This window comes from Haliotis rubra, unplaced genomic scaffold, assembly GCF_003918875.1.
Source record: "Haliotis rubra isolate DU_JTF1 unplaced genomic scaffold, ASM391887v1 Scf259, whole genome shotgun sequence".
In the NCBI taxonomy this organism is placed as follows: domain Eukaryota; kingdom Metazoa; phylum Mollusca; class Gastropoda; order Lepetellida; family Haliotidae; genus Haliotis; species Haliotis rubra.
The window spans coordinates 78198-93389 of record NW_025766658.1 but is presented as its reverse complement, the minus strand read 5'-3'; the positions used below and the strand labels follow the sequence as shown (position 1 = coordinate 93389).

Here is a 15192-nt window from a genome sequence, read left to right as displayed (position 1 = left end):
CAATAATTTTACAGTACTTTAACCCCCCTCAAGGATACAGCCACTTACAATCTATGTTACTAATTCAAACTTCCAATCATAAAATATTTAGCTATTTACAAATCTGTTAACAAATTTAATTCTTTTAAAAAAGCAATAATTAAATGAGGACTTATATTAGTAAAACGATCCTTCATAGTTCGGGATTTGAAATAGATATCCCTTGTGATGGAGTACTCAACACAGTCAAGCAAGACATGCTTGACCGTGATTCTCTCATCACAAGGGATACAAAACGGAGGATCCTCACCTTTTAATAGGTACTCATGCGTATATCTAGTGTGGCCAATACGACATCGTCGCATAATGACCTCTTCAAATCTGGACTGACAACCCAAGTAAGTGTAACCAATATAGGGCTTTATTGCATGCAATTTATTGATACCTACTTGGGTGTCCCACTTCTTTTGCATCAGATCACGGATATAAGATCTTATAGCAGCTCTGCAATCAGAGTATGGGATAAGAAGTGGTGTCACAGATTTGTTGAGTGCTGCCTTAGCAGCAATATCAGCCATTGTGTTCCCAGAAATGCCAACGTGGCTGGGTAACCAACAAAAGACGATGTCGCATTGGCCAGTAGCAAGTTCATTGTACAATTCAATAATTTCTAATAAAAGTGGATGTTTGCTAGAAAGATTTTTAATAGCCTGAAGACACGAAAGAGAATCGGAAAAGATGATATATTGTTTATATTTACGGTGTTTATTAATATATTTAAGAGCTGTTAGTATTGCGTTTGCTTCTGCTGTGAAAATTGAACTGTCATCGGGTAATCTGGAAGATATTGTTTTGGACCCAATGACAGTGGCACAAGCAACCGCGCCACCATCCTTGGACCCATCTGTAAATAAGGATTTATATGTATTATATTTACTTTTTAATTGATTATATTCTTGTTTATACTGTAATTCATTTGTTTCCGATTTGTTTTAAATGTTGTAAGTGTTAAGTCAACTTCTGGTCGAACTAACTGCCAAGGAGGAGAAGAAAGAAGACGGGAAGGACGGCAGCAGCAACAAATGGCTTAATTCTGAGCCCAAGAGGCGGAACAAGAGAAGATTTTTTTGTTATACAAATCCTCATAAAGAGGATTAAAGACACAGTGAAATGCAGGATTAGACTCATTAGAATATAATTTTGTAACATATTGTAAAGATAATTTTATACGTCGTTGGTTAAGAGAAGGTTCATCTGCCTCGACGTAAAGACTGTCAACAGGAGAAGTTCTGAAGGACCCAAGACAAAGTCTCAGACCTTGATGGTGGACTGAATCTAAGAGTTTTAGGTTGCTTTTACAGGCTCCACCATATACGATGGAGCCATAATCAAGCTTCGAGCGGACAAGTGATCTGTAAAGGTGTAGGAGCGTAGCTTGATCCCTTCCCCACCTTGAATTAGACACGACTTTCAATAAATCGAGTGCCTTCATGCATTTAGTTTTTAGAGATTTGATATGCGGAAGAAAAGTTAAATGGGAGTCGAAAATGAGACCTAAGAACTTGGCCTCTTTTACAACCTTGATGGAAGTGCCATTTAAATACAGTTCTGGGTCTTTATGTGGTTTATATTTACGGCAGAAATGTATGCAATTAGTTTTTGATTTAGAAAATTTAAAGCCGTTTTGAAGACACCATTTATGTATTTTATTTAAACACAACTGCATTTGCCGTTCAATAGTATGCATATTCTTACCGCGACAAGAAATGTTAAAATCATCCACAAAAAGTGATCCATCAATTGAATCACTTAAAACCTTGGATAAACTGTTGATCTTGATACTAAACAATGTGACAGACAAAAGACTGCCTTGTGGGACACCCTGATCCTGATTGTAATGGTCAGACAGGGTAGAACCCACTCGGACTTGAAATTGCCTGTCTGTTAAAAACTGTGATATAAAAAGAGGTAAACGGCCCCTTAAACCAAAATCATGTAAATCCTTTAAAATGCCATGCTTCCAGGTGGTATCGTATGCTTTCTCGAGATCAAAGAAAATTGACACTGCGTGTTGTTTATTCACTATGGCATTTTTAACAAAGGATTCCAAGCGTACCAAATGATCAATGGTACTACGATTTTTTCTGAAACCACATTGAATATTGGTTATAAGGTTGTTGGTTTCAAGATACCATGTTAATCTATTATTTACCATTCGTTCCATGGTTTTACAAACACAACTCGTTAAAGAGATTGGTCTGTAATTAGACGGATCAGTATGATCCCGGCCAGGTTTTGGAATTGGGACTACAATGGCATTACGCCAGGAAGTCGGGAAATTTCCTGAGGTCCATATTGTATCAAAGATATTTAGCAGCGTTTCCAGACATGATTCTGGCAAATGCTTCAAGAGCTGATAATGGATATCATCAGCCCCTGTTGCCGTATCATGAGCTTGCTCAAGGGCAGTGTGGAGCTCATTTAATGAAAATAATTCATTATAGTCTTCGCCATTATCCGACGTAAAATTAAGTCGCTTCTTCTCCTGTTGTTTCTGGTATGTTTGAAATTCGGGGACATAATTGGACGAAGAAGAATGTTTGGCGAGAGTGTCACCAAGCTTATTGGCAATATCAGCCTTATCCGTCAATAAATTATCACCATCCTTCAAATGGTGGACAGTAGATTTTGAGCCTTTGCCTTTTATTCGTTGAATCATGTTCCACACCTTTGACATCGGTGTGCGGGAATTAATTTTTGAAACATAGTTTCGCCAAGACTGACGCTTATTTTGTTTAAATTCGCGTCGAGCCTTAGCATTTAAAATTTTAACTCTATCTAAATTATGGACTGTAGGATGTCGGCGAAAATATTTTTCTGCCTTTTTCCTATTCTTTCTGGCCTGTTTACAGTCATTATTAAACCATGGTTTACGAATATGAGGAATTGCAGAGGACTTAGGTATGGTTTCATCAGCAATAGTCTTTAGTGTATCAGAGAATAACTGGATTGGATCTAGAGCATTGCACAAAAATTCAGATTTCAAGTTGTCAGTACACAGTGTTTGAAATAAAGGCCAGTTGGCCTTTCTAAAAATCCACCTTGTGGCAGGTGGATCAACAGTCGGGTTAATAGCTGAAAGTATTGTGGGGAAATGGTCACTTCCACACAGGTCAACGTGGACTGACCATTCAAATTCGTTATAAATATTGGGATCTGTAAGAGACAGATCAAGTGCAGAATAAGTTCCAAATCCAGGATGTAAGTAAGTGGCTGATCCATCATTAAATATACATAAGTTATTATTAGAAATAAAATCTTCCAAGAGCTTCCCCTTTGTATTAGTCTGAGAACTACCCCAAAGAGGATTGTGTCCATTTAAATCGCCCATGATAATACAGGGCTTGGGGAGTTGGTCATAGAGAGCTTGAAGTTCAGACTGTTGGAGAGACGAGGACGGTGGAAGATACAGAGAACACAATGTAATAACAACGTGCAAAGTTACACGGACAGCAACAGCTTGAAGGGGAGTAGTAAGAGGGACAGGGCTATGGATGACACCACGTTTCATCAGGATTGAAGAACCTCCAGTAGCTTTAGCTCCAGGAGGTGAAAAGACATTATAAGAAGTATACCCCCTCACATCAAATTTGTCAGTGTCTCTATAGTATGTTTCTTGTAAGCAGATAGCCGATGGTTTAAAATCTTGAATTAAGAGTTGTAAATCATTAAAATTGTTCCTAAGACCTCTACAATTCCACTGTACTAATGTATGGTTAGACATTATGGTGGAGTTATAGGAGACCGCTCACGGTCTTTTTTCTTTGGAGAATGACTCCGGGAGCGGGTGCTCTGAGGAGAGGAAATATCCATGTCCTCAAACACCCCAAACTTATTGAACAGAGAAACAGTATTTTTCTGTGCTTTGGGTTCACGATCAGAACGCTGAGTTTGCTTCGAATAATTGACATTTGCATTGGGTTTCTTTCCTTTAGAAGGCTGAATCGTTGTTTGTGAAGCAGATGTCCGATGAGACGTTTTTTCTGGGATTTTAGCAGAAAGTAATACTGGAGCAGAAAGTGGATTCAGTCCATGTGAAGTCCGTCTGACAACCTACTGAATGGACTGAAATTATTCTAGAAGCTGTATTAGGAGCTGGAGAACAAATGGAAACAGCAGCAGCATACGATGGCCCTGGTGTTTCTTGGGCGAGAACAATCTTTTTGCATCTTGGAAAGAGATGTTGCTTTCATGCTTGACTCGGGAAATTTTGGATTGTTGTTTCCACGCTGGGCAATCTTTGGATGAAGAAGGATGATTGCCAGAACAGTTGACACAAGAAGGGGATTTGTCACATAATGCGCTGTCTGCACATGTTCCACCACATCTATGGCAGGCAGCTGGGTTGCGGCATGATCGAGAGCCGTGTCCATACTTTTACAACAGTAGCACCTTAGAGGATTTGGAATAAAGGCATCGACCCTTAAACGACAATAACCTGCTTTGAGTGAGTCGGGACGTGTTGGAACACCAAATGTGAATAAGTAGGTATTAGTTTTTGTGATTTCATTGTCTTTCTTGATAGTAAATCGTTTTACATCAAGAACACCTTGTGAATGTAGTTCTGAAATTATATCACATACATCCATATCTGACAGGCATCGCCCAACATCGCGGACAATCCCTTTACAGGTGTTTAAAGTTCTATGAGGTGAAACCTCAACAGAAACGTTGGCCAGTGATTTCGTTGAAAGTAGAATTTGAGACTGGATTTGCTTTTTTGCATTCGATAAGCAGATGTCCCGATCGAAGCTTTTTAACCTCTTGTACTTCACCAGCTAAGCCTTCAATGCCCTTTGCGATGGCAAAGGGATTTAGTTTGAGATGACTGCCATCAGGGGAACACATAACAAGAAATCGTGCCCAATGATCAATGTTGTTTTGAGATAATACAATATCATCATCTGAAGAGCACGAATCATCAGATTCGTGCGAACGTTTTTTTTGTGGGGGTGCCATGGTTATATCAAATATGATTCACCCTCCCAGCTCCCCACCCACCATGGAGTGTCTACAGGGACGATGCCTTAAGTCTGTGGGTCTCCAGCAGACGGCACCAAGGATACTAGGAAGGTATACTCAAGCAGGAATATATCTTGAAAAGTATATGTCCTACCGGATTGGCCCATGAGCCACCGCCTTCTGGCACCAGCATCTAGGCAATTTTTCAAATTTGAAAATCTATTTATCATATAACATAGAGAAACGAACAAGTCAGTAATGTTTCCAAAAAACCAAGCCAAATAATAATAGAGCAATGAAATTTTAGTGCTCAAGGCTCGGCATGACCAGCCGATTGGTTGAACCGGGCCCATTCAACCACCCGTCTAGGTGAAGTAAGGGGCAAAGTGGTGTGTTGGGCAAAGGAACGCTATTCCTGGGACCAGTGCCCTCAACCACCAACCTCCCGTCCTCCACCGACACAGGGGCGCAACCCACGGCAAACGGGTTGGTGGACCAAATATCCCCCCGGGTCCACAACGGGGGGTTGAAGGGCGCTTGGCGTTACCCAGCACCCACCACGAGGAGGTGGCCCTTCATGGGTGCCCATGCACAGACAGAGACGCGGAAACATGACTTGTAAAGATACAGACTCGGATACATGACATGCACAGACACAGACGCGGATACATGACAAACGAACAGACACTGACCAGACGCGGATACATGACATACGAACAGACACAGACGCGGCTACATAACATGTACAGACACAGACAGGGATACATGACATGTAGAGACCGAGACGCCAATACATGACATGAACAGACACAGACGCTGATACATGACATATGTACAGACACAGACGCTGATACATGACATATGTACATGCACAGACGCTGATACATGACATATGTACAGACACAGACGCGGCGTAATGACATGTACAGACACAGATGCTGATACATGACATATGTACAGCCACAGACCCGGATACATGAGATACAAACAGACACAGACGCGGCTACATGACATATGTACAGACACAGACGCGGATACATGACATATGTACATACACAGACGCGGCTACATGACATATCAAGAGACACAGACGGGGCTACAAGACATATGTACAGACACAGACGTGGATGCATGACATATGTACAGACACAGACGCGGATACATGACATATTTACAGACACAGACGTTGATACCTGACATACGTACAGACACAGACACGGATACCTGACATACGTACACACACAGGCGCAGATACATGACATATGTACAGACACAGACACAGACACAGATACATGACATATGTACAGACACAGACGTTGATACATGACATATGTACAGACACAGACGTTGATACCTGACATACGTACAGACACGGACACGGATACCTGACATAAGTACAGACACAGACACGGATACATGACATATGTACAGACACAGACGCGGATACCTGACATATTTACAGACACAGACGTTGATACCTGACATATGTACATACACAGACACAGACGGGGCTACATGACATGACATATGTACAGACACAGACACAGACGTTGATACCTGACATACGTACAGACACGGATACATGACATATGTACAGACAAGACGTGGATACATGACATATGTGCAGACAAAGACACAGACGGGTCTACATGACATATGTAAAAACACAGACGTTGATACCTGACATACGTACAGACACAGACACGGATACATGACATATGTACAGACACAGACGTTGATACCTAACTTACGTACAGACACAGACGCGGATACCTGACATATGTACAGACACAGACGCGGATACCTGACATATGTACTGACACAGACACAGACGCGGTTACATGACATATGTACAGACACAGACGCGGAAACATGACATATGTACAGACACAGACGCGGAAACATGACATGTACAGACACAGACACAGACGTGGACACATGACATATGTACAGACACAGACGCAGATACATGACATGTACAGACACAGACACAGACGCGGACACATGACATATGTACAGACACAGACGCGGATACATGATATATGTAGAAACACAGACACGGATACATGACATATGTACAGACACAGACACAGACGTTGATACCTGACATACGTACAGACACAGACACGGATACATGACATATGTACAGACACGGACGCGGATACATGAAATATGTACAGACACAGACACGGATACATGACATATGTACAGACACAGACGTTGATACCTGACTTACGTACAGACACAGACACGGATACATGACATATGTACAGACACAGACACAGACGCGTCTACATGACATACGTACAGACACAGACGCGGATACATGACATATGTACAGACACAGACGCGGAAACATGACATGTACAGACACAGACACAGACGCGGATACATGTTATACGAACAGACACAGACACGGACGCAGATGCATGACTTATGGAGACACCGATAAGGACATACACAGATAGACACATATACAAAGCAAAAGACAAGAACAGACGCAGACACAGACACGTGTTCTACATAGAAACAGACACACGCGCAGACACAGGCGTACCTTACACGCCACTGTCACAAGAGAACATATTCACACTACTGCGCATGTACACGATCATTTGTATAAAGTGCAAGTATGCGCGGCACAAAGCCCGCAGAAAACAATCAAACTATAGCTCCGCACTGCCTATTAACGGTTTACCTGGGACCTGTTCTCACCATGCAACACAGCTGAAGCTGCCCGTGCTTTGGAATGACATTGCCTTTTAGCGTGTAACGAGGAACCCGTACTCTGAGGCCACTGTGAAAACAAATTATCACACTCCTTATGGTATACGTGAGGTACGTAAACAAATCTATATTCACTACCGCATGTAATATACGATTCACACACTATGTCTGAGGGACGGAGAAGGAGAGTGAGAGAGATATGGGTGGACAGAGAGTGTTCAGGTGTTCATTTCTCAGAGCTTACCATATAGGTGTCTAACAGAGGTAACTATACAGGTGTCTATCTACCCGAGGTGACAATAAAGGTGTCTAACAGAGGTAACTACACAGGTGTCTGTCTACCAGAGCTGACTATATAGGTCTAACAGAGGTAACTACACAGGTGTCTATCTACCAGAGGTGACAATATAGGTGTCTAACAGAGGTAACTATACAGGTGTCTATCTACGAGAGCTGAATATATAAGTCTAACAGAGGTCACTACACAGGTGTCTATCTACCAGAGCTGACTATATAGGTGTCTAACAGTGGTAACTATACAGGTGTCTATCTACGAGAGCTGAATATATAAGTCTAACAGAGGTCACTATACAGGTGTCTATCTACCAGAGCTGACTACATAGGTCTAACAGAGGTCACTACACAGGTGTCTATCTACCAGAGCTGACTATATAGGTGTCTAACAGAGGCAACTATACAGGTGTATATCTACGAGAGCTGAATATTTTCTGTTGAAAGTTATTCAAACATCCAAACGGAAACCTGACTGGAATCCTTGAATCGGAATTCTAAAACTTATGTTCAGTTTTAAGAAACATTCATGAACTATCGTAGGTCATATCGACTGGCACTTTGTTGTTACATCAACACAAAAGACATACATTCGGTAGCCATATCATGCAGCTGCCTCTTTGCATTACGCTTGAATTACGGTACACTGCATGTGTTGCAGTCATATACTGACTGTATATACACTTGCAGTGATATTTTGTTTGTTAAGGCAACCAAACGGAAATTTCATATGAATCCCTAACTCGGGACACTGAATAGAATACATATGTGCAGTTTGTAAACATCGTCTTGACATATCACTATCGCGGATGACATCGATTGACACTCCCCTCATTTACGTCAATACATTCTCATATTCAGTGTTAGTTTTGTGATTAGTAACTCCTTGATTTTGTTGTAGAGCAGTATGTTTCTACTTCCACGTAGATAATGAATAATATACTTAAATGAAAATATCACGCATCCAGATGTGAATTGTATTATTTACATTGGCGAAAGAATCATGTACAAAAGAGGCACTGGGATATGTACTGTTTGCTACTAGTTTATTGTCCCTTGCCAATCGTGCAAGTGACGATATGTGCAGTACGGTGCGGCAACCGAGTGAAACAACAGCTGTGATAAGCATCAGTCGTTTTTTCTGTGTTGCTATGCGACTTGAGGCAAACAATACCGTTGCGTGTACATTTACATGACTGCTTACCCTCTTCACGAACATCCCAGATTTTCAATCTTCCATTATACTTTTGACTGCTATTACCAACACTTTTTTCTATTTTCAAATTTATTTATAAATAATGAAGCATACACTAACAACTCCATGCTGTTATAGAGAGAGACGTTTCGATGTAAAAGTGTTTGATAACGGTGTAAGAATGTACATGGAATTGCCGCTCTATACGATAAACCAGAAAGTCGTTTTGTCCACACGGTCGTATGTTACTACTAACATGGAGATTTTCTTTCCAATTTCCAACAACATAATCCGTGAACAATATTTCTGAACTGCATTCATTTTCTCCATGTTAATAGTATCCCCTTGTTTTTATAAAATTTCGCCTCGACACATGAAACATGAAAGTGTATAAAAACAACGCATCACCAATTAAGCTACACATGTTCCTCAATTCCATTTACTCTTCAGACACACCAAATTTTACCTGACTAATTACTTATACCTGTGTTCATTTGATAGATTTAAATACAAGTACAACTACAAAATACACCAATTTGTTTTCACCATACTTCTGTGCTTCTGTTTAGCATGAAGTTGTTTACTTGTATGATAATGCATATCATGTTCTGACTTGTTCATCAATCCCTACTCATTATTAAAATGCACATTTGTATTTTCCGGAGCAGAACTTTAAAACTGTTCTATATTTCTTCACAAAACCTGGCACCTAGATAGGTCTGGTGTTGTACTGGTGCCTTTTGGTAGGTATGGATTTCTAAATAAAACATACTTTGCGTTTCCATGGCAACAAGTTTGACTTGGTGGTAGTGTTCTTTTCCGGAACAGAACTTAAAAACCTTTCAGTACTCTCCTTCAACTTTGCAATATAGTCACTGACTTGGTTGACACATACCAATTGTGTAGATCGATGCTCATGCTGTTGATCACAGGATTATCTGGTCCAGATTCTATTATCTACATACCGCTGCCATATAGCTTGAATATTGCTGAGTGTGGCATAAAACTAAACTCACTCACTGCTATATACTCTCCAAAAGATTTGACATAATCATAACTAACTGACATATTTATGAAGAGTATTTTGCCATTGCTGGGTACATTGATGCCTTTGTCTTCTTGTTTCTGTTTAATTGGCATTTTAGAAGTTGATGAATAACCTATCCATAAAGTATCATACCGGTCCCTATTCAGTTTCTGATTAAAATACGATTAAATCATAAATGATTTTTACAGTGTACACAGCCCCTAGAGTTTTCCGAGATAGACGCGTACGGTATATAAAACTTCAAAAGCAATTTATCATCGGGTACAATACGTTCTTTAATATGTTTATTCCAAAGATTCCCGTTCTAATGATCAAACTTAAATGTTTGTGGCATTTAACTCATGTTATATCAGCAACTTTCATTTGTAAAGCAGGTTTTGTACTGGGGTTTATAATTCCTTTGAAAACAAGATTGTTTCCGGGGATTTTTTTTGTAGATTAAAACGAACTTGGCATGTATCTACCCATTACGAAATCTTTTTTAATACAAGGTTTAAGTCAGATTTGGAGCCTTCGATTACTACCCAGTTTACGGTTTTGTGGGTAATTGTTAAACCATTTCATATACATTTCCATTTATACCATATGCCTTAAGTTCAATTAAACATCCTTTATGCCATACTTTATCAAGAGTTTACCCTACATCACAGAATACCTTATTTACCTTTAATCGAGCGTACTTGCAATAAAACATATAAGTAAGTCAATTGATAAACAGTATAATTACCTGGCATAAAACCAGACTGTAAAATTTTATGAACGTTTTTTGTTATCACTAAGATAATTAAAAACGTGCTTAAAAAGACACTTTTCAAAAGGTTAGAAATACAGCTTGTAAGTGCGACAGGTCTAGTTTTTGCAGTCATTGATACTACATCTTGAATGGGTTCAAATGACGGAGGCCTCTTTCCACATGTCAGAAATAGTATGAAGCTTAAAGGCTCCTTCACGCTTATTTCGAATAGATAGGAATCAAGGAGAATCACCCAGAATTTTTTTTGGCAAAAATTCGAACCGCATTCGGGAGAGAATGTCAAAATAAACAATTTTTTTCAAGCTTTGTAAGAATGCTGTTGGAATACTTAGAACGCACTTCGAACAAACCTCGAATGTTTCTTACTCTTTCCAAATGTCATTAATGCGATCCGAATGAATCGGAATACTGTAGGAATAATTAGGATGCCGTTAGAATACACTAAGAATACTTAAAATGAATATCGACTGCCGTACGAGTCCGGTTCGATTGCTGCGTGAATAGCACTCGAATTTCAGTTGGAACGTACCCCGAATGCTGTACGAACTTACATAGAATGCATTCAGAACGCTCTTGTAATGAACCCCGAATATGGATCGAATGTTAAAGAATTAAAACAGAATGCAGTTCGAATATTTCAAATGTCCTTCAAATGCACTTAGAATGTAACACGAATGTCCGAAACGCATCGAGAATGCTGCCAGAATGTTCCACGAAGGGGTATAAAAACCTGTTGAATCTGTACTATTCATCAGTTTCTGCCCAACTCCTATACAGTATGGACCCCTGGACCAGATTGCTGTCCTCCAGCAAGATCTGATTGAAAGAAATGTGGAGAAGACCAGGAGGAGATCCCGGACGTTCCAGACCAGACCATGGCTGACAGAGGAAAGGAGGAGGCTGTATGGGCATTACACAAGACTAATGGAAGAGCTCAGAGTTGAGGACACGCAGTCATTCTTCAACTACCTTAGCATGGAACCTGCCATGTTTGATGAGTTTGTGCAGAGCGTGGGACCAAGAATACAGAAGCAGAATACATATTATTTGAGACAGGCGCTACCTCCAGGCTTGAAGCTAGCCATCACATTGAGGTCCCTGGCTCCAGGTGATAGATACCCCAGCATCATGTACAGTTTCCGCGTGGCAAGGAACGCAATCAGCCGGATCATCCGAGAAGTATGTCAGGTCATTGTAGAGGAATACAAGGATGAGGTTACCATCATCCCTACCACTCCAGAAGAATGGGCACAGGTGGAATATTCCTCATGCCGTAGGAGCTATTCGGCTAGGTATGTTTCTGTCACACATATTCCTTAGGCATGCAGAACTAAAGTACTGTCGGAAATAGAAAACAACTGTATTTTGGTTGTTACTCTGTATACCTAAAATTTACACACATGCATAGCATATGTCGAAATAACCCACATCGGCCTAACTGGGAGTTCAGTTGGATGCGTAATAGGATATCCAGTAAAACTTGTTTACTCGTAAAATCGGGCAATTAGGTCGCTCAGCCAGGTATGACGGAACGTCGACACACCTCGCATGAAATGCTCGTGCTACCTACAGGCACAAGGGGTCATCTCAAAGATATTATAAGCGTTTTCTTGTGTGTTGAATATGTCTCACATGTTGAGTAACATCTAACTTGTCTCTCTTTCATAAAGTTGATGTTGAGATATGTAAAATAGTATATGTCTCAAAATATATAGATAGCATGGCCAGTGGCGGATCCAGAGGGGGGGTTCCAACCCCCTCTTTTGAAAATAACTAAAGACCACGGCACATTGAAGTTAATGCTTTGCAATGGCGGAGCCAAGGTGGGGTTCAGGGGGTTGGAACCCCCTGAACTCCCCCTTTGAAAATTTCTAGATCCGCCTATGATGGCCACCCGAAGATCGACAGGACTGGATTTTATTTGTAAATTGTTACTCGCCCAGTTTAATTCCCCTAAAAGGATTATCTTATCTTAGCTGATATCTCTATCCCCAAGCCCGACCCCAACCACCTTCTGCGACACCCGACCTGTTTTTGATTTTGAGACGACCCCGATGTCTGTTTGTTTTGATAGTGGTAGTGAGACTCCATGGCAGCTACATCCTTAAGAGTTTCACAAATAAAAATATGTTTTTGTATGTCAGCTATCGTTGATAATGAAGCTAAGTCTAACTTCAAAATGGGGATTTAAAAAGTGTCCTTTGTAATACAATATCATCGCACACTAATTTGCATAAAGCCAAGGTCTGTTCCAAATAAGTCGACTTGGACTTAGAAAAAAACACATTGTTCATTTCTGCACTAATCTCTCCTCAGTAAAGTCCTTTTTTAACGTTTCCTACCTCCCTACCACTGAGACTGTAGTTAGGCCGAACTTGGTTTAACAGATATTTCACACTTTCACATATTACCTACATAAATTGTGGATATAAATGTGAAACTTGTCTACATCACCGTTATCAATAATACTATTCCAGTTTATACCTGATACGTCATCCTTGTTTTTCGCATATATATGTCCCAGGGTGTTTTTGTGTGCTTCGTTTGTTTGTTTTCTGTTGTTTTCTTTGATTAGTGGGGTGGGGGGTGTGGCTTGGAGAGAGAGGAGTATGACATCTTTTATAACATAGAGTGGTAAATTGTCACTACAAAACGATATCTGTATCTGAAACACGTAGTGGGTCAGCGTACTTGAACGTAGCGATATCAAACCATATGTCGCCATCAACTGATCTATTGTTTGTCTGTTGTCATTTGTCATATCATATCAAGTCACCAGCAATAACAGTGCTTACATGCATATTCAATCAACCTTTATTCAGTACTTATAAAGGTCGCAGGCATGTAGTACATTATACGTTTACATGAGTAGTTAGATGTCATTTCCAATTCTTTTCTATAACAATCCTTTTTTTAAAACTCATAATGAAATAGCTGTACATTGCCAGATTCTGTAATAATAATGTGGTAGTATCTGTTAACAAGGACATTAATGTTCTTACATTCGGATGCTTATAATAGTATGGCTTTAGGTATTTCGTTCGAAGAGTTATATGCATATCAATAGCATTGCCAACCGACGGTTCAATAACATGGCAGTACGGCTGGATTTTATCAGCCGCACAGTAGAAAGTACCTATTAAATATTGTCTGTTTTGCAACTGATATGGACCCATATTGCCGCAAGCTCAACTATATCTACATGATCCATTTGATGTACACATGGTATATCCCTGACATAATTGAAAACGCCTCCGCCCTACCCTATCTTTCCTGGAAGGTAGGAGGAACCATGCATAGATCTAGTATTGGTTAACCATTATGTAATATTACTTCATATAATGTCAAATCTACTTTATCTTATGAGTCTAGTTCAAATGAGCTTTCTACCTAAGTCTACTTTATCTTAAACTGCGCACGTTGAACAATCTTAATGTCAACATCATATGAGTCTAGTTCTGCTTTGAACAATCTTAATGTCACATAAGTCTACTTTATCTTTTAAAACTGCGCACGTTGAACAATCTTAATGTCAACATCAGATGAGTCTAGTTCTGCTTTACCTAAGTCTACTTTATCTCTAATACTGCGCACGTTGAACAATCTTAATGTCAACATCATATGAGTCTAGTTCTGCTTTACCTAAGTCGACTTTATTTTAAACTGCGCACATTGAACAATCTTAATGTCAACATCATATGAGTCTAGTTCTGCTTTACCTAAGTCTACTTTATGTCTTATACTGCGCACGTTGAACAATCTTAATGTCAACATCATATGAGTCTAGTTCTGCTTTACCTAAGTCTACTTTATCTCTAATACTGCGCACGTTCAACAATCTTAATGTCAACATCATATGAGTCTAGTTCTGCTTTACCTAAGTCTACTTTATCTTAAACTGCGCACGTTGAACAATCTTAATGTCAACATCATATGAGTCTAGTTCTGCTTTACCTAAGTCTCCTTTGTCTCTAATACTGCGCACATTGAACAATCTTAATGTCAACATCATATGAGTCTAGTTCTGCTTTACCTAACTCTACTTTATCTCTTATACTGCGCACGTTGAACAATCTTAATGTCAACATCATATGAGTCTAGTTCTGCTTTACCAAAGTCTACTTTATGTCTTATACTGCGCACGTTGAACAATCTTGATGTCAACATCATATGAGT

The 15192-nt window shown here is 39.9% G+C and overlaps 1 long non-coding RNA gene across 2 annotated transcripts in view; it reads left to right on the top strand.

The window, feature by feature from the left end:
• The first annotated feature begins 7762 nt into the window (after positions 1-7762).
• The window catches only part of LOC124279932, a 33094-nt gene continuing 25664 nt past the window's right edge, over positions 7763-15192 (top strand). Inside the window, exon 1 of one of the 2 annotated variants that reach the window (XR_006899532.1) lies at positions 7763-7839. This is a non-coding gene — a long non-coding RNA (uncharacterized LOC124279932). The remainder of the gene's footprint in view (positions 7840-15192) is intronic. The other variant, XR_006899533.1, reaches the window with a different exon arrangement.